This window comes from Triticum aestivum, chromosome 2B, assembly GCF_018294505.1.
Source record: "Triticum aestivum cultivar Chinese Spring chromosome 2B, IWGSC CS RefSeq v2.1, whole genome shotgun sequence".
In the NCBI taxonomy this organism is placed as follows: domain Eukaryota; kingdom Viridiplantae; phylum Streptophyta; class Magnoliopsida; order Poales; family Poaceae; genus Triticum; species Triticum aestivum.
The window spans coordinates 504,670,067-504,695,309 of NC_057798.1; positions in this window are offsets into that span (position 1 = coordinate 504,670,067).

The window sequence follows — 25,243 nt, forward strand, 5'->3', positions numbered from 1 at the left end:
ATAGGGCGGAGGACGGAGTTGGTAGCAGGAAGGACGATGACGGCACGGAGGGGACCGGTGGCGATCTCGAACCGGCAGGGAACTAGCGGCGGAGGGCTCCGCGCCGCCGCGCCGCAGGCTCAGGCGCGGCCTCGTACGCCGGTGGTTGGCCCGCACGCGTCCACGTCCCTGGCGGCGGCTCCTGCGTGCCTCTCGCCGCCGAGGATGAGGGGCGGCGAAGGCGCGGCGGGGCGGCTCCGGCGGCGGGGGCAGGGTCGGCGGGGGCGGGCTCCCGCGGCTGGGGAGGCTCCCGGCGACCCGCGGCCGCTTCCCGTGGCTCCGGCGGCGCGAGGAGGCGGTGAAGGGCGCGGCTGCGGGAGGAGAAGGAGGTCGCGCGGGAGAAGGAGGAGGTGGTGCGGGCGGGCGGTTTTCTTTATTTTTTACTGCGGGGCAGATTACTATCGATCGACTGTGGCTTAGGCTGGTTGGGGAGGAACTTAGGAGTAACATCACACACTTCAATACAACTTTGCTTATGTGGCACGTATTTAATGAAGAGAGAGGTGCTTGTGGTAACTAGCTAAGTTACCGGAACATCACACTTCAAGAAACAATGAGTCTATAACCTAATAAATACATCGTTGCATGACACTACATAGATGTTCCTACCCACTATGAAGGTAGTAACATAGTCTAGGAAAGTGTGAAGTTACTAGCTTATGTTCTTGCCCATTGTGACCAGCCTTATTGCGTGGTTGATAGCGTTAAACACAGAATGATTAAGGGTCATTAGATTTTGATGATGGATGAATATGATTGTTTGAATCTGCCTCTCTCTTCCTTTTATAGTGGTAGTAGATTATTATTACTAGCAAATATGCCCGTGCGTTGCAACGGGAGAAAAAAAATTCACGCCTCATACACACACTTGACGACATCAGCAAATCCTTGAAATCTTTCATGATGCCACGCAACAAGCAACATGATAACTTTTCTGAAAAAACAAGCAACATGATAAGTGGTGTTGTGCAAAAACATAAAGGTGTGATGATTTTTGAAGTGTATTGAAGGTGTTTAGAATTCATTACACAACACAAATATCTACCTAGTTGCCAATATATGTTTACGCATTTGTTGTTGTTTCTCGGTGACGCGAAAAAAATATTGCATTAGAATGAAATAGCAAATTACATTTTAGTATTTAATAATAACATGTGCATAAGTGTTTTCATATACTCCCTTCATTCAAAATAATTTGTCCCAAGTTTGTCTCTCAAATGGATGTATCTAGCACCAAATTAGTGCTAGGTATATCTCTTTGAAGGACAAGTTTTTTTGGACGGAGTGAATATACGTAGCGCATATATATGCGACGCGACGCGAATGTGTGTGTGTGTGTGTGCACGCGCGCGCGCAATCATAATTCAGTTCAAGACTTAATTTGGTTGCAAACATATAGGATAGCTCCACAAAAACAACCAATCTATAAGGACATATGTAATAGGCATTTCTAAAATATCTCATCATACAAAGAAGGTGTTATTTAAGTTTGCACCCTGAACATAATTTCAAAAATTAATGGAAATCTACATATTTTTCTGATGAATTTTCATATATGGCATGTCAGATTTGAAGTTAGGGTTTCAAAGATATGAAAATTTCAAAAAGTAATTGATTTTTTAAAGAAAAAGGGTGGGTGTGGGAATCGAACCCACGACCTCTAGAGCGGTAGGTCACGGAACCAACCAGTGCGTTGCTCGCGTGGTCGTTGTGCATGAGGGGATCTCTTCTTATTGAGCTATGGGCGAGCGCGGAAAAAAAAGAAACCGAACGTTCTTCTTACTTACCGGTGGCATTGGTGGGTAATTATTTGCAACTTTAGGGGCAGTTTTAATGACGGACGGGAAGAAGTGATAGCCGCTTTATTAGTAGGTAAAGATTATTATTATTATTATTCTTGTTGTTGTTGTTGTTGTTGTTGTTATTATTATTATTACTACTACTACTATTACTATTGTTATTATTATTATTATTTTGATCTTACTTAGTTTTCATCGGGGTTATTTATTTTTCTTCAATTTTGTTTTGTTTTTCTTTGTTTCCTCACGTTTTTCTTACCGTTTCTTGTTTTTTTAGGTCTTCGCTCTTGATTATCATTTTTCAGATACAAGATTAATAGATTTTGAATACATGGCCAACATTTTCTCTATACATATTTTTACCATTTTCACATGGTTGATTAACACTTTCAAATATAAGATTAACATTTTTAATGCATGGTCAACTATTTTTCTATACACAATTAACATTTTTCAAATCCTTTATTAACATTTTTTGAAAAGAAAGATTAACTATTATAAATACATGCTCAATAATTTTTATATACATTTAGAAAAATTTAAATACTTGATTAACTAATTTTTGAAATAGAAATCAACATTTTTTAAATGCAATAAAAGATTTGTTTTTTTAATATATGATCAATATTTTTTATATACACACTTAACATGTTAAATATTTATTACTATTTTTTAAATTCATGGTCGACATTTTTTAAATAGATGGTAAATATTTTTCTATACACATTTAACATTTTTCAACTGCTTCATTAACATTTGGCATGGTCAACTATTTTTCATACACATTTGTCTTGTTTTTTGTATACAATTTTTTTATACATGAGAAACATTTTCTCTATATGCATTTTACCTGTTTCAAATGCTTGGTTAATATTTTTCTAAAATTCTTCTATGTAAAGTGCCTTTTGTATTTATTTAGAATACTTTGGAAGTATAAACAAAAGTTAAAAAAACAAAACGAAAATCATGGAAAAGCAAAGAAAATTTGATGGCTCTTGCATCGGCAGGTTTCGATCCACCGCCGCTGTCGAGGGCGGACATGGTAGCCAATGCAATAGGTGTGTGTGCTTGGCACAATGGTGTCAGGACCCCGACTCGATGTCACATCGATCTAGCTGGTAACACCTCATATCACTTTGCGGCCTCACACACGGTATCCCCACGGGTGTCGTCTTACCTTTTCCCGGGACCGTTTGCGCCTTTTGGCTCACGTATATGATAGTGTCGCTAGCATCCATATGATAAAGAGCACGGGCTGACATGACTAGTCGTAAACCCAAAGTGGCACAGACTTACAGGGACAGGCATTCATGACCCAGCTTCGAACGTGTCGGTCATCAGCAAGTGGGTCCGGGCTGTAGCACTGGGCTAGCAGGACTCCGGTAAACCGGGCTGTAGCGGGCTAACAGGACTCCGGTACTCAAAGCGTGACATTTCCCCGAAGGGACAGACACAGGAACGAAGAAGGACACATGCCGGCCAGCCTAAGTGTTCCAGAGCAGTAGCAAGCTACCATGGCTCAGCGGTAACACTAGGAGACATTTCCCGGTAAGAGAGGCTACTAAAGATAAACAACTAGATAGTCAGATCCCACACATACCAAGCATTTCAATCATACACACAATATGCTCGATATGTGCAAATACAACGAAGCATCACAACATGACTCTATGACACAAGTACTTTATTTAAGGCTCAGGGAGCCATACATACCATACACAAAGGTACGGGTCTCGCGACCCAACATACAAGTCATACAGTCATACAAGCCAACAGCGGAAGTAACTTGTCTGAGTACAGACAACTAGTAAAATAAAAGAGGCTTGGAAAGCCTAGCTATACTACGTGGTCCTCCACAAGTTCAGGGTCACCACCTGGGTCTTTAGCCTACTCGTTGATGTCAACGTCTACATAGAACCCATCAGAAGGGGTTGCAGCGTCTTCTGTAAAAATGTAGATTATAGCAACATGAGTACAAAGGTACTCAGCAAGACTTACATCAGATCCTACATACATGCATAGTATCAAGAAGGGTTGGTGGAGTTATTGCAGCAAGCCAGCTTTGACTCTTGGCTAGGCTATCCTACGATACTCCAGCTTGAAATAGTTTTGCGCACACGAGTCCACTATTCACCACTTCAATACACTACCGAGGATCCACCTCCGTCTTCCTACGGAAGAGCCATCCTCGGCACTCACACTTATCTTGAGGCTTTTAGTAGTTTCCATTTACTTGTCTATGAACTGTATAGGCAACCAAGTAGTCCTTTACCGCGGACGCGGCTATTCGAATAGATCATGTTAACCCTGCAGGGGTGTACTTCTTCATACACGCTCTCACCACTTATCGTTGCTTACACGACATGTACTCGGCAACCTTCAAGCGGAAGCCCAACGTGGGTGTCGGCCACGACCTACCTAATCACCTAAGCCTCCAGTCCAGGTTTATCGCCTATTCAGGTTCCATCCGCAGGGAGTCCGGCCGAGGTTTCCCATACGGCCCCGAACGATGTGAACAGGGTTCCCGAGATACCTAACGGGTATTCGGTACACCGTGCCACGTACCTACCGCATCACAGCCCACCCCTACGGTCAGCGCTGTCCACGGCCTCCAGTAGGCTACAAACACCAGAAACTACTTGCAACTCCTGGACGGAGAACTAGGGTGAATAAGAAGCCGAGAGGGTCCATTGGTTTCGGGCCCAATGCATGGTAGTAGCTGGTTCTTAAATCACACATACAGATCTCAGTGCTTAAGGTCGGCTTCAATGAAACAACCCACCATGTACTCCTACATGGCCTCTCATCGATACCTTTACCAAATCGTGTTCACCACACCACTCTCATTACCGACATAATCATTTCACTCTAGCCCATCACCCAGATGAACCAGACCTGACACGACTCTAAGCATAGCAGGCATAGCAAGGTAGGAACAACACATACATATGGCTCAATCAACTCCTACACATGCTAGTGGGTTTCATCTAGTTACTGTGGCAATGACAGGTCATGCAGAGGAAATGGGTTCAACTACCGTAGCACACAGCAGTTTGAATCGCGTTGTCTTAATGCAGTAAAAGAGAGCAGGAGCGAGAACATGGGATTGTATCGATATGATCAAATGGTTGGTTGCTTGCCTGATGGTTCGATGCACGGGTACGGTTCTTCGTTAGGGTAATCACGGTACTCCTCGGGAACAGATCCTGTCGCAAAGGACATCGATACACAAGCATCACCAAACAATGTGCAACAATATGATGCATGCATGAAACATGGCAATATGAGTGTGTTGGGCTAATGCAGCTAAAGCCAGAGGGGTTTGAACAAATTTGAATCAAAGATTCAAATTCCAAATTCAAATATGGCCTTTTAAAGTGCCTTTTCTTGTTCTGCTTAAAACATCAATTTAACTTGTTTGATCATGCATGAAAATAGTACAGATGGGTAGATTGGATTTTTCTGATCATTTTTCATATATAATTTGTCCAATTTGGAGTTACAGAATAAAAGTTATGAATTTTTGAAGTTTAATTAATATTCTGGAATTTCCTGATTTAATTTAAATCCAGAAATTCAATTACTGCGTCAGCCTGACGTCAGTGTGACGTCAGCAGGTCAACGGAACAGGTCTGGGTCAAACCTGACAGTGGGTCCCGCATGTCAGGGTGATTATTTTAATTAAAACTTAATTAAAACTAATCCTGTTTAATTAACAGGGCTGGGCCCCACCTGTCATTGACTCAGGGGAGTCAACCAGGGCCCACCCGTGGTCAAAGTCAGTGTCGGCTGCCGGCGTTTAGTCGCCGGCGAGCCCGACGCGGCGGCGGAAGTGATTTTGGTCGTTTCGGCCACCAAATGGACCGCGGAGGCCACCGGAGTGGAGCTGAGGGCAACCCGCAGCTCTTGGCGGAGCCCGTTGGGGTCGGGGTGGCCGGAGTCGACGGCGGCGAGCTCGGCTGCGGCCGCCGGGGTTCGGTCGTGCACGGGAACGGTGCTGGAGCTCGAAGTCGAGCAAAGCGAGGCGCTAGGGATGCTCTACGGGGTCTTGCGAACTCGTTGGACTCGCCGGGGTGACCAAATGGTCACCGGAGCTGCGTCGACGGCGAGCTCGGCGACGGCGGAGGTTCGGCCGTGGTGGGGAGGAGGCTACGGTGAGGGAACGAGGGGGAGAAGAGGGGGAAACGGTGGCGTAGCTCACCGCGGTTGCAGTGGCGTCGAAGCGGGCTCGGGGACGCGCTGGAGACGGCGAATTCGACGGCGACGGTGGTCGGAGCCCGAAGAGGGGAACGGCGACGTGGCGGCGATGCAGGGCTTCCGGGGAGCTGTAGAGCGGTGGGGAGGAAGAGGGAGTCGAGGCGGAGCTCCTGAGCTAGTCGGGGGAGCGAGGGGTGGTCGGAGTCGGTGGCTAAGGCGAACGGCGGCGAGGGTGGTGTTCGGCCGGGAGAGAGAGAGAGCGAGGGAGAGCCGGGGGGAGAGTGAGAGAGAGCAGGGAGGAGGCGTGGCGTCGTCCAGGGACACCGAGGCGAGGAGGGGAGGGCAGGCAGGCAGGGAGAGAGGTGGCGTGGCGCGGTGGCCGTGCGCGCGCGCCGGCCACACGCCTGGCCGACTGGCGCCAGGAGGACGACGGCGGTGGTGGGCTGGGCTGGCTAGCTGGGCCGGCCAGCTGGCTGGGCCGCACAGGTAAGTTTTCCCCCTTTTTTTCTATTTCTGTTTTTATTTAATATATCTGCAACTTTGTTGAATTAAATAAAATACCTAGGCAACTCCAAAAATCACCAAACTACTCCTGGTCCATAGTTGGATTATTTCCAACATGAAACATTTTAGTTTGGAGATATTTGAGCATTTAAATATTTTATATTATTTTAAATGCCCAAATTCAAATATTTATGATTTAAATCAAAAACCTTAGGATGGCCTAGGAAAATGTGCACCACTTTTGGCAGAGGTTCTGAACCAAGGCAAAAATGATGGGCATTTTAGAAGGGCATTTCAGGTTCATTGAAAAATTATTTTAGTAACCCTAGTTGGTTTCAGAGGGGACTGGGGGTTCTGTCATCCCCATTTCAAGTTTCTGATGAAAGAGTAAACATGATGCAACACTCTAATGCATGACTAGCTAGGGTGTGACAACTCACCCCCACTCAAAAGAATCTCGTCCCGAGATTTGGGTTCCTCCGCGAAGAAGGCGGGATATTCAAGTCGAAGACGATCCTCCCTTTCCCAAGTTGCTTCATCCTCAGAATGGTGCGACCATTGAACCTTGAGAAACTTGATATTATGACGTCGCGTGGTACGTTCGGCTTGATCGAGGATACGAATGGGGTACTCTCGATATGTAAGATTATCTTGGAGATCAAGCGTTTCGTGGTCCACTTCACGGATAGGATCCGAGAAGCAACGCCTGAGTTGAGAAACGTGGAAGACATCGTGAACTCTGGAGAGGTGCGGAGGTAGTTCCAACTGGTAGGCAACTTCTCCTCGTTTGGCAAGAATGCGAAAAGGTCCAATGTAACGAGGAGCCAATTTGCCTTTGATACCGAAACGATGGGTTCCCTTCAGAGGGGTGACCCGAAGATAAGCCTTCTCGTCAACCTCGAAAGTCATAGCCTTATGTTTTCGGTCATATTGACTCTTTTGACGGGATTGGGCTGTTTTCAACTTTTCACGAACGATACGAACTTGTTCCTCTGCTTCCTGAATCATATCCGGGCCAAAGAATTGTCTTTCCCCGGTCTCTGACCAGTTAAGGGGTGTTCGACATCGTCGTCCATAGAGAACTTCAAAAGGGGCTTTACCCAAGCTAGATTGATAGCTGTTGTTGTAAGCGAATTCGGCAAATGGAAGGCACTTCTCCCAGTCCATTCCGAAAGAGATAACAGAGGCTCGAAGCATGTCTTCTAGAATTTGGTTGACGCGTTCCACTTGACCACTTGACTGAGGGTGGAAAGCGGTGCTAAAGGAGAGACGGGTTCCCATAGCATTTTGGAAACTTTCCCAAAATCGAGAGGTGAAAAGACTTCCTCGATCCGAATTGATTTCCAAAGGAACACCATGGAGGGACACTATCCGGGAGATGTATAAGTCTGCCAGCTGGCTAGCGGTTATACTCTCACGAACAGGTAAGAAATGAGCTACTTTGGAAAGACGATCGACCACGACGAAAATAGCATTATTCCCTCTTTTGGTCCTGGGAAAGCCGGTAATGAAATCCATACCAATTTTATCCCATTTCCATTCAGGAATAGCTAAGGGTTGAAGGGTGCCAGCAGGCCGTTGATGCTCTGCTTTTACACGACGACAGACGTCGCAATTTGCAATATACTGAGCAATTTCTCTCTTCATCCTAGTCCACCAGAACCTCTGGCGTAGGTCCTGATACATTTTAGTGCTACCGGGATGAATGGTGAGAGGAGATTCATGAGCTTCCTTAAGGATCAAACGCCTCAGGTTTCGCACTTTGGGAACCACTAGTCGATTCCCGAAGTATACGACCCCTTGATCATTAATGGAGAAACAATCCGCAATTCCTTTCTGAATGTTCCTCTTGATGCGGGAGATTCCCGGATCTACCTTCTGTGCTTTGATAATTTGATCCGTAAGGGTAGGTTTTGCCACCAAGGTGGAGAGAAAACCTTGAGGAACAATGTGAAGGTTAAGCTTTCGAAATTCCTCATGGAGAAGCGGTTGACTTTGTTGTAACATCAGGTTGTTACAATAAGATTTACGACTTAGCGCATCAGCCATGACGTTGGCTTTCCCTGGGGTATAGGTTATCCCTAAGTCGAAGTCTGTGATCAATTCAACCCAACGTCTCTGCCTGAGATTCAAATCCGGTTGGGTGAAAATATACTTCAGACTTTGGTGATCAGTGAATATTTCGCAACGATTACCGAGGAGGTAATGTCGCCAGGTCTTAAGTGCATAGACTACGGCTGCAAGTTCTAGATCATGAGTAGGATAATTCTCCTCATGTGGGTGCAATTGCCGTGAAGCGTAAGCAATTACGTGTCGATCTTGCATAAGAATGCAACCTAGTCCTTGTCGCGAGGCGTCGCAGTAGATAACGAAGTCCTTGGAGAAGTCTGGCGGTACCAGTACGGGAGCAGAAGTCAGGCGTCTTTTCAGTTCCTGAAAACTGTGCTCACATTGTGAAGTCCATTCGAACTTCTTATCTTTCTTGAGGAGTTCGGTTAGAGGTTTAGCAACCTTGGAGAAATTCTCGACAAAGCGACAACAATAGCTCGCTAAGCCTAGAAAACTCCGAACTTGCTTGACCGATTCGGGTGGAGTCCAATTAAGGACGGCTTGAACTCGCTCAGGGTTAACAGCAATACCTTTACCAGATATTACATGACCCAGATAGGTCACTTCTGACAACCAGAATTCACATTTTGAAAATTTGGCATAAAGGCGATGCTCTCGAAGTTTCTTCAACACTAGCCTTAAATGTTCGGCATGTTCTTCCTCATTCTTGGAGTAGATGAGTATATCATCGAGATAAACTACGACGAATTTATCCAAATACTCCATGAAGATTGAGTTCATTAACCGAGAAAAGGTGGCTGGAGCGTTGGTTAAACCGAAGGACATGACGGTGTACTCGTATTGGCCATAACGAGTAACAAAGGCCGTTTTAGGAATGTCCCCGTTTCTGATTTTGATTTGATGGTAGCCCAACCTCAAATCCATCTTGGAGAAGACTGAGGATCCAGCGAGCTGATCATACAGATCGTTGATCCTGGGAAGCGGGTATTTGTTCTTGATTGTGACCAAGTTGACAGGTCGGTAATCTACAACCATCCGGTCCGTACCATCCTTCTTCTTGACGAATAGGACGGGGCAAGCCCACGGAGATGAACTAGGGCGGATGAAACCCTTTTTCAAGGATTCATCGAGTTGTTTCTTAAGCTCGGCTAGTTCTAGGGGTGCCATCTTATAAGGTCTTCTAGCAATCGGAACGGTTCCTGGAATGAGGTCTATTACGAACTCAACATCCCTGTCAGGTGGAACACCTGGCAATTCCTCTGGAAAGACATCCGGGAAGTCACGGACTACCGGAACGTCCTCAAGGTCTGGCAAAGGGCTGGCGTTAAGAGAATATAGTTGTCGCTTGGCTATTCGAGTCAAAACATTGACTATCTTCCCCGAAGGATGGGTGAGTTGAACAGTCCTAGAGAAGCAATCAATTTTGGCTTGATGAGCTGACATCCAGTCCATACCCAAAATGATATTAATATCTGAAGATTTAAGGGCTATCAAAGATGCGAGGAAAACAAGTCTGTCGACTTGGATTTCATTTCCATGGCTTACTCTAGAAGTTTGCCATTTGGATCCCGGAGTTTGAATTACCATAGAGGATGGCAAGTCACAGAATGCAACGTTATGCAAACGAGCATAATTTTCAGATATAAAAGAATGAGAGGCTCCTGTATCGAAAAGAACAGATGCCGGGTGGCAATTAACAAGAAGCGTACCGAGAACGACGTTGGGATCTTCTTGAGCTTCTTCGGCAGAGATACAGTTGACATGGCCACGTGAAGCGGTGACCGGTTTAGCATGAAACACTTTTCCTGTCGGCTTGCCACGGCCAACAGCTTTAGCAGATTGATTGGGGTTGGTCTGGGGACACTCACGCATATAATGACCAGATTCCCCACACTTGAAACAAGTCACGGAACTGGTACGTGGAGGAGCATTATTGGTTGGACCCCCATAGGGCTTGGCTGGAGCAGACTGTTGTACGGGGCGAGGCGCCTGAAAAGATGGCCTCGGTGTGAACCTGGGTGGCAGGGCGGTGTTGGGTACCCACACGCGGCGCTTCTGAGGACCAGCACCGGATGAGGAACCCGTGTCACGTCCATGCTTGCGTGTTGCGTCATAATCAGTCTGACCAGTTTCAGCACTGATGGCTTTGTTGACAAGTTTCGGAAAAGATGTGCACTCATGCAGACGGAGGTCGCGGCGAAGCTCAGGACTAAGGCCCTTACGGAACCTTGCTTGCTTCTTGGCGTCAGTAGACACTTCCTCAGTTGCATATCGGGCGAGCTTACCAAACTCCCTGCTATAGGCATCCACAGAAAGTCGGCCTTGGGTGAAATTGCAAAATTCTTCACGCTTACGGTCCATGAGACCCTCCGGAATGTGATGTTCACGGAAAGCCTCGCTGAACTCAGCCCAAGTGGTGACATGGCCCGCTGGGCGCATAGCTCCATAATTCTCCCACCATAGACTGGCGGGGCCTTCAAGATGATATGCAGCAAAGGTGACCTTGTCAGCCTCCGCTACCAGCGCGGAACGCAGTTTGTGAGAGATACTGCGAAGCCAGTCATCAGCGTCGAGAGGCTCGACGGAGTGGTGGAACGTGGGTGGATGCAATTTGATAAAATCACTGAGTGACACCACGTTAGCCCTCTGATGGTGTGCTGTATTCTGTTCAATACGCTCCAACAAACGGTTTGTCTCCCGCTTGTTTCTCTCAGCTTCCATCATCACCTCGGCTAGTGAAGGAGGATGAGGCAGATGTTCATTTCTGGCTTCACTGCCTTCGGCCTGCTCTTGGGAAGCAGGGTTAGCGCGCGTGTTGACCATCCTAGGTGATCAAGACAATGATTTAGTCAGGATGGTAAAATTCCGTCATAGGATACATAATGTAAGGAATAACTCGGAATGCAAGATGATCATCCGTATGACATGGTAGATACAGAAACTGCTTCTTTTATTCCATCGTCATACACACCATACAGGGTTTAGTACAAGACCAAACAAAGTACTATTACGGTGAAAAGAGGATTACATCTCATCGGAGGCATTCCAAGCTCCTATACATTATTTTTCTACCCCTCCGGAAGGAGTACAGACTAGGTCATATCCCACGAGTCACGCAGGACGATAGACGACACAGCTAGTGCGAACTAGTGATACTACTACTAGCTCAGACTGATCCGTAGTAGTCCTCGTAGAAGTCACCTCCATAGCCCGGAAGTTCAACATGTTCATCCGGAAATAGACGATCTCGCGGAGCTTGTGGACCATAGGGGCTAGGATGAGGTCGTGGACCAACAAACGGTGGCCTGCGGGGACCGCGAGGTGGGGTGATGCCTCCTACATCACGCCAAACCATCACGTCTGGCAGAGCAGATCTCACAGGATAGAGATCGCGCATATCTGAATATCCAGCTTGCACCGCCGGTGCGAACCGAGTCAAAGTGGCCCAGTGGTCAGCACGGGTATTGAAGAGCTCTAACCTTAAGGCCCGATTTTCACGGTCCTTATCCTCGAGCATCTCAGCAGTGGTGCGAGTCCGTGAATCCTCCTGAGTGGAGTCAGCGTAGATAGCCTGGAGATACCCTTGTGCTCCCGGAAGTGATCCTGGCATATACCGGAAGTCAGAGTCCCGAAATAAACCAGATCTGACTCGCATAATGGTCATCATAGAGTAGGCGGCATCCTGCACAGCCATCTCGATAGTAACCCCGAGTCCATAGGAGCAGTGAAGAGGCTCAGTGGATCCAGGATAAGATGGAAATATCCTGACAGTGCAGAGATACTGGCTTTGATTGAAGTCTCGGAATTGCTCTTCGACCGTGTACTCAGGATACCAGCGGTATCCAGCCTCAGTCATTACCCTGACCAACTTAGCAGTATGGCCGGGTACATCTAGGCATCGAGTCAGGCGAACCACTTGATTGAGGTCGCGAGTGGTCATCTGAAAGCACAATCATAATGCAAGGGCATTAGAATTTCTAGCAAAATTTCGGCAGCATAACAGCTGTAAATGCTCAAAAAGGATATTGAGACATTTGACAAAGGATTTCGTACACACTCAACATCATCACATCAAAGTTCTGGAACCATTCTAACAACATAATGTGGTAGTAGAACTGAACTAGGCTTGTAACCATCAAACTTATAAGGTACTACTGATTAGTAACACGTGATCCTGATAGAGAGAACGGATCCTAATTCCTTAACCCCCGGTGGAAGAATGGACTGACTCAGATCAGAAAGTCATAAGGTATAAGGAGTAAAAAGAGCCTTACGTTCCAACCCACAAACAATTCCCCTACATATAACTAAAGAATTTCTAGACTCAACATCGACCAGTTTGGCTTGGAGAACCTACAGGCAGTCCGGCTCTGATGCCAACGCTGTCAGGACCCCGACTCGATGTCACATCGATCTAGCTGGTAACACCTCATATCACTTTGCGGCCTCACGCACGGTATCCCCACGGGTGTCGTCTTACCTTTTCCCGGGACCGTTTGCGCCTTTTGGCTCACGTATATGATAGTGTCGCTAGCATCCATATGATAAAGAGCCCGGGCTGACATGACTAGTCGTAAACCCAAAGTGGCACAGACTTACAGGGACAGGCATTCATGACCCAGCTTCGAACGTGTCGGTCATCAGCAAGTGGGTCCGGGCTGTAGCACTGGGCTAGCAGGACTCCGGTAAACCGGGCTGTAGCGGGCTAACAGGACTCCGGTACTCAAAGCGTGACATTTCCCGAAGGGACAGACACAGGAACGAAGAAGGACACATGCCGGCCAGCCTAAGTGTTCCAGAGCAGTAGCAAGCTACCATGGCTCAGCGGTAACACTAGGAGACATTTCCCGGTAAGAGAGGCTACTAAAGATAAACAACTAGATAGTCAGATCCCACACATACCAAGCATTTCAATCATACACACAATATGCTCGATATGTGCAAATACAACGAAGCATCACAACATGACTCTATGACACAAGTACTTTATTTAAGGCTCAGGGAGCCATACATACCATACACAAAGGTACGGGTCTCGCGACCCAACATACAAGTCATACAGTCATACAAGCCAACAGCGGAAGTAACTTGTCTGAGTACAGACAACTAGTAAAATAAAAGAGGCTTGGAAAGCCTAGCTATACTACGTGGTCCTCCACAAGTTCAGGGTCACCACCTGGGTCTTTAGCCTACTCGTTGATGTCAACGTCTACATAGAACCCATCAGAAGGGGTTGCAGCGTCTTCTGTAAAAATGTAGATTATAGCAACATGAGTACAAAGGTACTCAGCAAGACTTACATCAGATCCTACATACATGCATAGTATCAAGAAGGGTTGGTGGAGTTATTGCAGCAAGCCAGCTTTGACTCTTGGCTAGGCTATCCTACGATACTCCAGCTTGAAATAGTTTTGCGCACACGAGTCCACTATTCACCACTTCAATACACTACCGAGGATCCACCTCCGTCTTCCTACGGAAGAGCCATCCTCGGCACTCACACTTATCTTGAGGCTTTTAGTAGTTTCCATTTACTTGTCTATGAACTGTATAGGCAACCAAGTAGTCCTTTACCGCGGACGCGGCTATTCGAATAGATCATGTTAACCCTGCAGGGGTGTACTTCTTCATACACGCTCTCACCACTTATCGTTGCTTACACGACATGTACTCGGCAACCTTCAAGCGGAAGCCCAACGTGGGTGTCGGCCACGACCTACCTAATCACCTAAGCCTCCAGTCCAGGTTTATCGCCTATTCAGGTTCCATCCGCAGGGAGTCCGGCCGAGGTTTCCCATACGGCCCCGAACGATGTGAACAGGGTTCCCGAGATACCTAACGGGTATTCGGTACACCGTGCCACGTACCTACCGCATCACAGCCCACCCCTACGGTCAGCGCTGTCCACGGCCTCCAGTAGGCTACAAACACCAGAAACTACTTGCAACTCCTGGACGGAGAACTAGGGTGAATAAGAAGCCGAGAGGGTCCATTGGTTTCGGGCCCAATGCATGGTAGTAGCTGGTTCTTAAATCACACATACAGATCTCAGTGCTTAAGGTCGGCTTCAATGAAACAACCCACCATGTACTCCTACATGGCCTCTCATCGATACCTTTACCAAATCGTGTTCACCACACCACTCTCATTACCGACATAATCATTTCACTCTAGCCCATCACCCAGATGAACCAGACCTGACACGACTCTAAGCATAGCAGGCATAGCAAGGTAGGAACAACACATACATATGGCTCAATCAACTCCTACACATGCTAGTGGGTTTCATCTAGTTACTGTGGCAATGACAGGTCATGCAGAGGAAATGGGTTCAACTACCGTAGCACACATCAGTTTGAATCGCGTTGTCTTAATGCAGTAAAAGAGAGCAGGAGCGAGAACATGGGATTGTATCGATATGATCAAATGGTTGGTTGCTTGCCTGATGGTTCGATGCACGGGTACGGTTCTTCGTTAGGGTAATCACGGTACTCCTCGGGAAAAGATCCTGTAGCAAAGGACATCGATACACAAGCATCACCAAACAATGTGCAACAATATGATGCATGCATGAAACATGGCAATATGTGTGTGTTGGGCTAATGCAGCTAAAGCCAGAGGGGTTTGAACAAATTTGAATCAAAGATTCAAATTCCAAATTCAAATATGGCCTTTTAAAGTGCCTTTTCTTGTTCTGCTTAAAACATCAATTTAACTTGTTTGATCATGCATGAAAATAGTACAGATGGGTAGATTGGATTTTTCTGATCATTTTTCATATATAATTTGTCCAATTTGGAGTTACAGAATAAAAGTTATGAATTTTTGAAGTTTAATTAATATTCTGGAATTTCCTGATTTAATTTAAATCCAGAAATTCAATTACTGCGTCAGCCTGACGTCAGTGTGACGTCAGCAGGTCAACGGAACAGGTCTGGGTCAAACCTGACAGTGGGTCCCGCATGTCAGGGTGATTATTTTAATTAAAACTTAATTAAAACTAATCCTGTTTAATTAACAGGGCTGGGCCCCACCTGTCATTGACTCAGGGGAGTCAACCAGGGCCCACCCGTGGTCAAAGTCAGTGTCGGCTGTCGGCGTTTAGTCGCCGGCGAGCCCGACGCGGCGGCGGAAGTGATTTTGGTCGTTTCGGCCACCAAATGGACCGCGGAGGCCACCGGAGTGGAGCTGAGGGCAACCCGCAGCTCTTGGCGGAGCCCGTTGGGGTCGGGGTGGCCGGAGTCGACGGCGGCGAGCTCGGCTGCGGCCGCCGGGGTTCGGTCGTGCACGGGAACGGTGCTGGAGCTCGAAGTCGAGCAAAGCGAGGCGCTAGGGATGCTCTACGGGGTCTTGCGAACTCGTTGGACTCGCCGGGGTGACCAAATGGTCACCGGAGCTGCGTCGACGGCGAGCTCGGCGACGGCGGAGGTTCGGCCGTGGTGGGGAGGAGGCTACGGTGAGGGAACGAGGGGGAGAAGAGGGGGAAATGGTGGCGTAGCTCACCGCGGTTGCAGTGGCGTCGAAGCGGGCTCGGGGACGCGCTGGAGACGGCGAATTCGACGGCGACGGTGGTCGGAGCCCGAAGAGGGGAACGGCGACGTGGCGGCGATGCAGGGCTTCCGGGGAGCTGTAGAGCGGTGGGGAGGAAGAGGGAGTCGAGGCGGAGCTCCTGAGCTAGTCGGGGGAGCGAGGGGTGGTCGGAGTCGGTGGCTAAGGCGAACGGCGGCGAGGGTGGTGTTCGGCCGGGAGAGAGAGAGAGCGAGGGAGAGCCGGGGGGAGAGTGAGAAAGAGCAGGGAGGAGGCGTGGCGTCGTCCAGGGACACCGAGGCGAGGAGGGGAGGGCAGGCAGGCAGGGAGAGAGGTGGCGTGGCGCGGTGGCCGTGCGCGCGCGCCGGCCACACGCCTGGCCGACTGGCGCCAGGAGGACGACGGCGGTGGTGGGCTGGGCTGGCTAGCTGGGCCGGCCAGCTGGCTGGGCCGCACAGGTAAGTTTTCCCCCTTTTTTTCTATTTCTGTTTTTATTTAATATATCTGCAACTTTGTTGAATTAAATAAAATACCTAGGCAACTCCAAAAATCACCAAACTACTCCTGGTCCATAGTTGGATTATTTCCAACATGAAACATTTTAGTTTGGAGATATTTGAGCATTTAAATATTTTATATTATTTTAAATGCCCAAATTCAAATATTTATGATTTAAATCAAAAACCTTAGGATGGCCTAGGAAAATGTGCACCACTTTTGGCAGAGGTTCTGAACCAAGGCAAAAATGATGGGCATTTTAGAAGGGCATTTCAGGTTCATTGAAAAATTATTTTAGTAACCCTAGTTGGTTTCAGAGGGGACTGGGGGTGCTGTCATCCCCATTTCAAGTTTCTGATGAAAGAGTAAACATGATGCAACACTCTAATGCATGACTAGCTAGGGTGTGACAAATGGGCAGTGCAGCTTTAATGGAGGCTGAAAAACATGAAGTCATTATGGCCCACCTGGCCCATACGAAATAAATAGGTGTGCCCCACATAGTGCCGCCTTGCATGTGAAGCTTTTTTTTAGCATAATCAGACTTTATTTCTAAAATAACTGTCATATCATTTACAAGATGGTGAGAAATAAAGTCAGGGATGATAGCATCCCAGGAACTAGAAGAATTCGATCTAAAAGACTGTTTTGCTAACTCATCAGCCACTTAGTTTGTTTCTCTGAAACAATGCTTGAAGGTGATCTTTGCAAAGTCGATGGAGAGTTGCTTACATTCAGCAACAACTGCAATATCTGGTCCTTGATAATTATCCATTAGGTGAACTGACTCCATCACAAAGGTGCAGTCTGATTCAACCTCCGCTTTCATACAACCCATATTGGCAAGAAGATACATTCCATTTCGTATAGCGCCGCCTTGCATGTGAAGGTCGCTGTGCGGTCGCTTCAGTGGCCCGGCCAATTAAGGATTTTTTTTAGGAATGCCCGGCCGATTAAGATAGTTTTAGAAAGGTTCTTGAGATAGTTTGGACAGATTTTAAAACATTCCATGGTGTTTTTTTTGTTTTTCTGTGTTTCTTTCTTATTATTATTTATTTCATTTTCCTTTTTTCATTTTTCATGAATACAAACACATGTTTACACTTTTACTCCCTCTGCTCCTTAATATATGTCGTTTTACGAAAAAAAATCCGATCGGGTGAGAAACCAGATAAAAGAACAGGTTACCCTTCTGCTAAATTTGACTTCTCGATCTCTAGTCGTCTTCTTCCTGCGCCCCCAACTCCGCCTCTGCCCTCCACCTCTGGCCGCCAGATCCACGGCTAGCAGCAGGCAGTAGCCCCTCCGCCTACCTCCTCCGCCTCAGCCCTCCCTCCTCCGCCTCTGCCCTGCACCTCCGCTGCAAGATCACGTGGTCATGGCAGTTGCGGATCTGGGGGCGAACCTAGGATAGGATGGATAGGATAGGGAGGAAGAGAAGGTGAGGGTGGATCCATGATGTGGGTGGGAGCAGGGGAAGCTCCATGACGTCGGAGCAAGCAGACAGGCGAGCTGAGGTCCTGTCCCGGCGCATGAGCGAGCATGTTCCTGGAGGTGGAAGAAGCCTTTTTTGACGACGTCATGTTGTGGTTGATCTGGCATGGTGGCTTAACCTCCCTCTCCCTTCTCTTCTGATGAGGAGAGGAAAGGGAAAGGGGGAGACGAGGCCGCCGGCAGTGGGGCGAGGGAGGAGGCCGGTGCTACGTCTTGAGCTAGCGTTGGTTTTCTCCGAAGAGGAGAGGGTGATGCAGCAAGTGTAGCATAAGTATTCCCCTCAGTTTTGAGAACCAAGGTATCAATCCAGTAGGAGGCTCCTCAAAAGTCCCTCGCGCCTACACAAACAAACTGAGAACTCGCAACCAACGCAATAAAGGGGTTGTCAATCCCTTCACAACCACGTGCGAAAGTGAGATCTGATAGAGATAGTATGATAAGATAAATATATTTTTGGTATTTTATAATATAGATGCAAAAAGATAAAGATGCAAAATAAAAGTAGATTGAAAGCAAATATGATAAGAGATAGACCCGGGGGCCATAGGTTTCACTAGAGGCTTCTCTCGAGAGCAAAAGTATTACGGTGAGTGAACAAATTACTGTCGAGCAATTTATAGAAAAGCGCATAGTTATGAGATTATCTAGGCATGATCATGTATATAGGCATCACGTCCATAACAAGCAGACCGACTCCTGCCTGCATCTACTACTATTACTCCAAACATCGACCGCTATCCAGCATGCATCTAGAGTATTAAGTTCATAAGAACAGAGTAACGCATTAAGCAAGATGACATGATGTAGAGGGATAAACTCATGCAATATGATATAAACCTCATCTTGTTATCCTCGATGGCAACAATACAATACGTGTCTTGCAACCCTTTCTGTCACTGGGTAAGAACACCGCAAGATTGAACCCAAAGCTAAGCACTTCTCCCATGGCAAGAAAGATCAATCTAGTAGGCCAAACCAAACCGATAATTCGAAGAGACTTGCAAAGATAACTCAATCATACATAAAAGAATTCAGAGAAGATTCAATTATTATCCATAGATAAATCTGATCATAAACCCACAATTCATCGGATCTCGACAAACACACCGCAAAAAGAGATTACATCGAATAGATCTCCACAAGAGAGGGGGAGAACATTGTATTGAGATCTCAAAAGAGAGAAAAAGCCATCTAGCTAATAACTATGGACCCGTAGGTCTGTGGTAAACTACTCACAACTCATAGGAGGGGCAAGGATGTTGATGTAGAGGCCCTCCGTGGCCGATTCCCCCTCCGGCAGAGTGCCGGCGAAGGCTCCAAGATGGGATCTCACGGATACAGAAGGTTACGGTGGTGGAAATTGTGTTTCGTGGTGCCCCTGGATGTTTTCGGGGTCCATAGGTATATATAGGAGGAAGAAGTACGTCGGTCAACGCCCGAGGGGCCCACGAGACAGGGGGCGCGTCCTACAGGGGGGGGCCCTCCTATCTCGTGGAGGCTCCGCTTGTTTATTGACTTGCACTCCAAGCTCTCCGGATCTTGTTCTTTCCAAAAATCACGCTCCTGAAGGTTTCATTCCATTTGGACTCCGTTTGATATTCCTTTTCTTCGAAATACTGAAATAGGCAAAAAAACAGCAATATGGGCTGGGCCTCCGGTTAGTAGGTTAGTCCGTAAAATGATATAAATGTATAAAATAAAGCCCGCAAACATCCAAAAGAGGTAATATAATAGCATGGAACAATCAAAAATTATAGATGCGTTGGAGACGTATCAAGCATCCCCAAGCTTAATTCATGCTCGTCCTGGAGTAGGTAAATGATAAAAAGAGAATTTTTGATGTGGAATGCTACCTAGCATAATTCATAATGTAATTTTCTTTAATGTGGCATGAATGTTCAGATCCAAATAATACAAAATAAAAGTTCATATTGACATAAGAAATAGTAATACTTCAAGCATACTAAGCAAAGTAATCATGTCTTCTCAAAATAACATGGCCAAAGAAAGTTATCCCTACAAAATCATATAGTCTGGCTGTTGCTTTATCTTCATCACACAAAGTATTTAATCATGCACAACCCCGATGATGAGCCAAGCAATTGTTTCATACTTTAATAATCTCAAACTCTTTCAACTTTCACGCAATACATGAGCGTGAGCCATGGACATAGCACTATATGTGGAATGGAATGGTGGTTGTGGAGAAGACAAAAAGGAGAAGATAGTCTCACATCAACTAGGCGTATCAACGGGCTATGGAGATGCCCATTAATAGATATCAATGTGAGTGAGTAGGGATTTCCATGCAACGGATGCACTAGAGCTATAAATATATGAAAGCTCAACAAAAGAAAACTAGTGGGTGTGCATCCAACTTGCTTGCTCACGAAGACCTAGGGCATTTTGAGGAAGCCCATCATTAGAATATACAAGCCAAGTTCTATAATGAAAAATTCCCACTAGTATATGAAAGTGACAACATATGAGACTCTATCATGAAGATCATGGTGCTATTTTGAAGCACAAGTGTGGAAAAAGAGATAGTAGCATTGTCCCTTCTCTCTTTTTCTCTCATTCTCTTTTTTTCTTTTTTTTTCTTTGGCCTTCTCTTTTTTTGGCCTTTATCCTTTTTTTTCTTTTTTTTGTAAAGTCCGAAGTCTCATCCCGACTTGTGGGGGAATCATAGTCTTCATCATCCTTTCCTCGCTAGGACAATGCTCTAATAATGAAGATCATCACACTTTTATGGATTTACAACTCGAAAATTACAACTCAAAGCTAGAACAAGATATGACTCTATGTGAATGCCTCCGGCGGTATACCGGGATATGCAATGAATCAAGAGCGACATGTATGAAGATTACGATGGTGGCTTTGCCACAAATACGATGTCAACTACATGATCATGCAAAGAGCAATATGACAATGATGAAACGTGTCATAATAAATGAAACGGTGGAAAGTTGCATGGCAATATATCTCGGAATGGCTATGGAAATGCCATAATAGGTAGGTATGGTGGCTATTTTGAGGAAGGTATATGGTGGGTGTATGATACTGGCAAAATTTTCACGGTACAAGAGAGGCTAGCAATAATGGAAGGGTGAAAGGGTGCGTATAATCCATGGACTCAACATTAGTCAAAAGAACTCATATACTTGTTGTAAAAATTTAGAAGTTATCAAAAACCAAGCACTACGCGCATGCTCCTAGGGGGATAGATTGGTAGGAAAAGACCATCGCTCGTCCCCGACTGCCACTCATAAGGAAGACATTCAATAAATAAAATTGTGCTCAACTTCATCACAAAGCGGTTCACCATACGTGCATGCTACGGGAATCACAAACTTCAACACAAGCATTCTTTAAATTCATAATCACCCAACTAGCATGACTTTAATATCACTACCTCCATATCTCAAAACAATTATCAAGCATTAAATTGATCATAGCATCCAATTCACTTTCTATGATAGTTTTTATTATACCCAACTTGGATGCTCATCATTCTAGGACCAAATTTGTAACCATAGCAAATACCATGTTGTTCTAAAAGACTCTCAAAATAATATAAGTGAAGCATGAGAGACTAGCAATTTCTATAAAATTAATCCACCACCATGCTCTAAAAGATATAAGTGAAGCACTAGAGCAAAAACTATTAAGCTCAAAAGATATAAGTGAAGCACATAGAGTATTCTAGCAAATTCTAATCAATAGGCTTCTCCAAAAAGGTATGTACAACAAATAAGGATGATTGTGGTAAACTAACAAACAAAGACTAATATAATACATGACGCTCGAAGCAAAACACATATCATGTGGCGAATAAAAATATAGCTCCAAGTAAAGCTACCAATGAACGAAGACGAAAGAGGGGATGCCTTCCCGGGGCATCCCCAAGCTTAGGCTTTTGGCTATTCTTGAATATCTTGGGATGCCTTGGGCATCCCCAAGCTTAGGCTCTTTCCACTCTTTATTCCATAGTCCATAAAAGCTTTACCCAAAACTTGAAAACTTCACAACACAAAACTCAACAGGAAATCTTATAAGCTCCGTTAGTGAAAGAAAACAAAACCACCACATAAGGTACTGTAATGAACTCATTCTTTATTTATTTTGGTGTTAAACTTACTGTATTCCAACTTCCTTATGGTTTATAAACTAATTTATTAGCCATAGATGCATTGAAACAAGCAAACAATACATGAAAAACAGAATCTGTCAAAAACAGAACAGTCTGTAGCAATCTGTAATTAACGCAAACTTCTGGAACTCTAAAAATCCTACCAAAATAGGACGTACTAAAAAATTTGTTTATTGATCAGTAGCAAAAAGAATCAATGCAAAAGCACGTTTCTGTGATTTATTGAATGTTTTCTCGTGAGCGCAAAGTTTCTGTTTTTCAGCAGAATCAAATCAACCATCATCATAGTTTATCCTATAGGTTCTACTTGGCACAAACACTAAACAAAAGATAAAAACACATCTAAACAGAAAGTATAAACAAAATTTAACACTAAATATGAACAAAAACCAAAGAATATAAAGAAAATTAGGTTGCCTCCCAACTAGCACCATCGTTTAACGCCCCTAGCTAGGCATTGAAATTTCAATGATGCTCACATGAAAGACAGGAATTTAAGCATAAAGAGAGCTTCATAAAACATGTGACAAACACATCTAAGTCTAACAGACTTCCTATACATAGGCATATTATAATCAAATAAATTTGCAAGGCAAGCAAAAAACTAGCATATGCAAGGAAGAAGAAAGAGACGATAGCAATCTCAACATGACGAGAGGTAAATTAGTAAGATAAAAATTTCTACGACCATATTTTCCTCTCTCATAATAATTACATGTAGGATCATAAGCAAATTCAACAAAATATCTATCACATAAAATATTTTCAACACGATCCACATGCATGCAAAGTTGACACTCTTCCAAAATAGTGGGATTAACGTTAACTAAAGTCATGACCTCTCCAAACCCACTTTTATCAAAAATACCATAAGATTGAACATTCTCCAAATATGTGGGATCTAAAGTTGACACTCTTCCAAACCCACTTTCAATAATATTGCAAACACTATTATCAATCTCATATTCATCATGGGGCTTAAATAAATTTTCAAAAGATCATAAAAAGAATCACCCCAATCATGATCATTGCAATAATTAGTAGACATAGCAAAACAAGCACCCCCAAGCTTAGGGTTTTGCATATTATTAGCACAATTGACACCAAGAGAATTTATAGTAAAATCATTGCAATCATGCTTTTTATCGAAAGAACTACCAAGTATGGGTGCAATAGCGACGATCTCATGTTTAACATAAGGAACTATAGCAAATTCATCTTCATAAATATTGGCATCATGGCCACAAGAATAGCAAGCATCATGTTCGTCAAGGGATATTTCAAGCAAATCATTGGAATCATTATCTATAGATTCATACATATCATTATTTTCTTCCAAAGCAACGGTCATTCTTTCAATAAATTCTTGGACATAGACATTATGAGCAAAGTTTTCATTGAAATATTTAAGTATGATGGAATTTTCAGACTTGTTGAGAGTAAAATCATACTTTTCGATCAAAGAAGCAACTTCATGAGCACCCTTAAAAACGACAAATTCTTCAATGTGTTCGATATCATAGTAACTATAAACACCCTTTGCATAAGAAGATAAGATTTCATTATCATTGAACTCACATAGGTAGGGAAGGTGTTTTTTAGGGTCCTTAGAGCAACAAGTAAAATCACAAATTTCACAAAGATTCCAAGCATAGCATAGCAAACTATTTATATGATACGATAAGACCTTCCCTTTTTCAGACAAACGATGACGCACAAAATGAGCATGCTCATCTAAAGATTTCCCATCAACTAGGCTAGTTGGGGTTTCAGCACGAGCGCATAAGGATCGAAGATGATCCAAGTAGAACACTTTAAGTGGATCCATATCAAAAGATTTTCAGCAAGCGAAGATGCAAGCATATAGAAGGCACATGGAAACACGAGCAAACAAAAGGACAAGCGAAAGAGAGAGGAGATTGGGAAAGAAAGGGCAAATAAAACGGCAAAGGTGAAGTGGGGGAGAGGAAAAAGAGAGGCAAATGGCAAATAATGTAAATGCGAGGGAGATGGGTTTGTGATAGGTACTTGGTATGTATTGATTTGAGCGAAGACCTCCCCGCCAACGACGCCAGAAATCCTTCTTGTTACGTCTTGAGCTAGCGTTGGTTTTCCCCGAAGAGGAGAGGGTGATGCAGCAAGTGTAGCGTAAGTATTTCCCTCAGTTTTGAGAACCAAGGTATCAATCCAGTAGGAGGCTCCTCAAAAGTCTTTCGCGCCTACACAAACAAACTGAGAACTCGCAACCAACGCAATAAAGGGGTTGTCAATCCCTTCACGGCCACTTGCGAAAGTGAGATCTGATAGAGATAGTATGATAAGATAAATATATTTTTGGTATTTTATTATATAGATGCAAAAAGATAAAGATGCAAAATAAAAGTAAATTGAAAGCAAATATGATAAGAGATAGACCCGGGGGCCATAGGTTTCACTAGAGGCTTCTCTAGAGAGCAAAAGTATTACGGTGGGTGAACAAATTACTGTCGAGCAATTGATAGAAAAGCGCATAGTTATGAGATTATCTAGGCATGATCATGTATATAGGCATCACGTCCATAACAAGTAGACCGACTCCTGCCTGCATCTACTACTATTACTCCACACATCGACCGCTATCTAGCATGCATCTAGAGTATTAAGTTCATAAGAACAGAGTAACGCATTAAGCAAGATGACATGATGTAGAGGGATAAACTCACGCAATATGATATAAACCCCATCTTGTTATCCTCGATGGCAACAATACAATACGTGTCTTGTAACCCTTTCTGTCACTGGGTAAGAACACTACAAGATTGAACCCAAAGCTAAGAACTTCTCTCATGGCAATAAAGATCAATCTAGTAGGCCAAACCAAATCGATAATTCGAAGAGACTTGCAAAGATAACTCAATCATACATAAAAGAGTTCAGAGAAGATTCAATTATTATCCATAGATAAATATGATCATAAACTCACAAT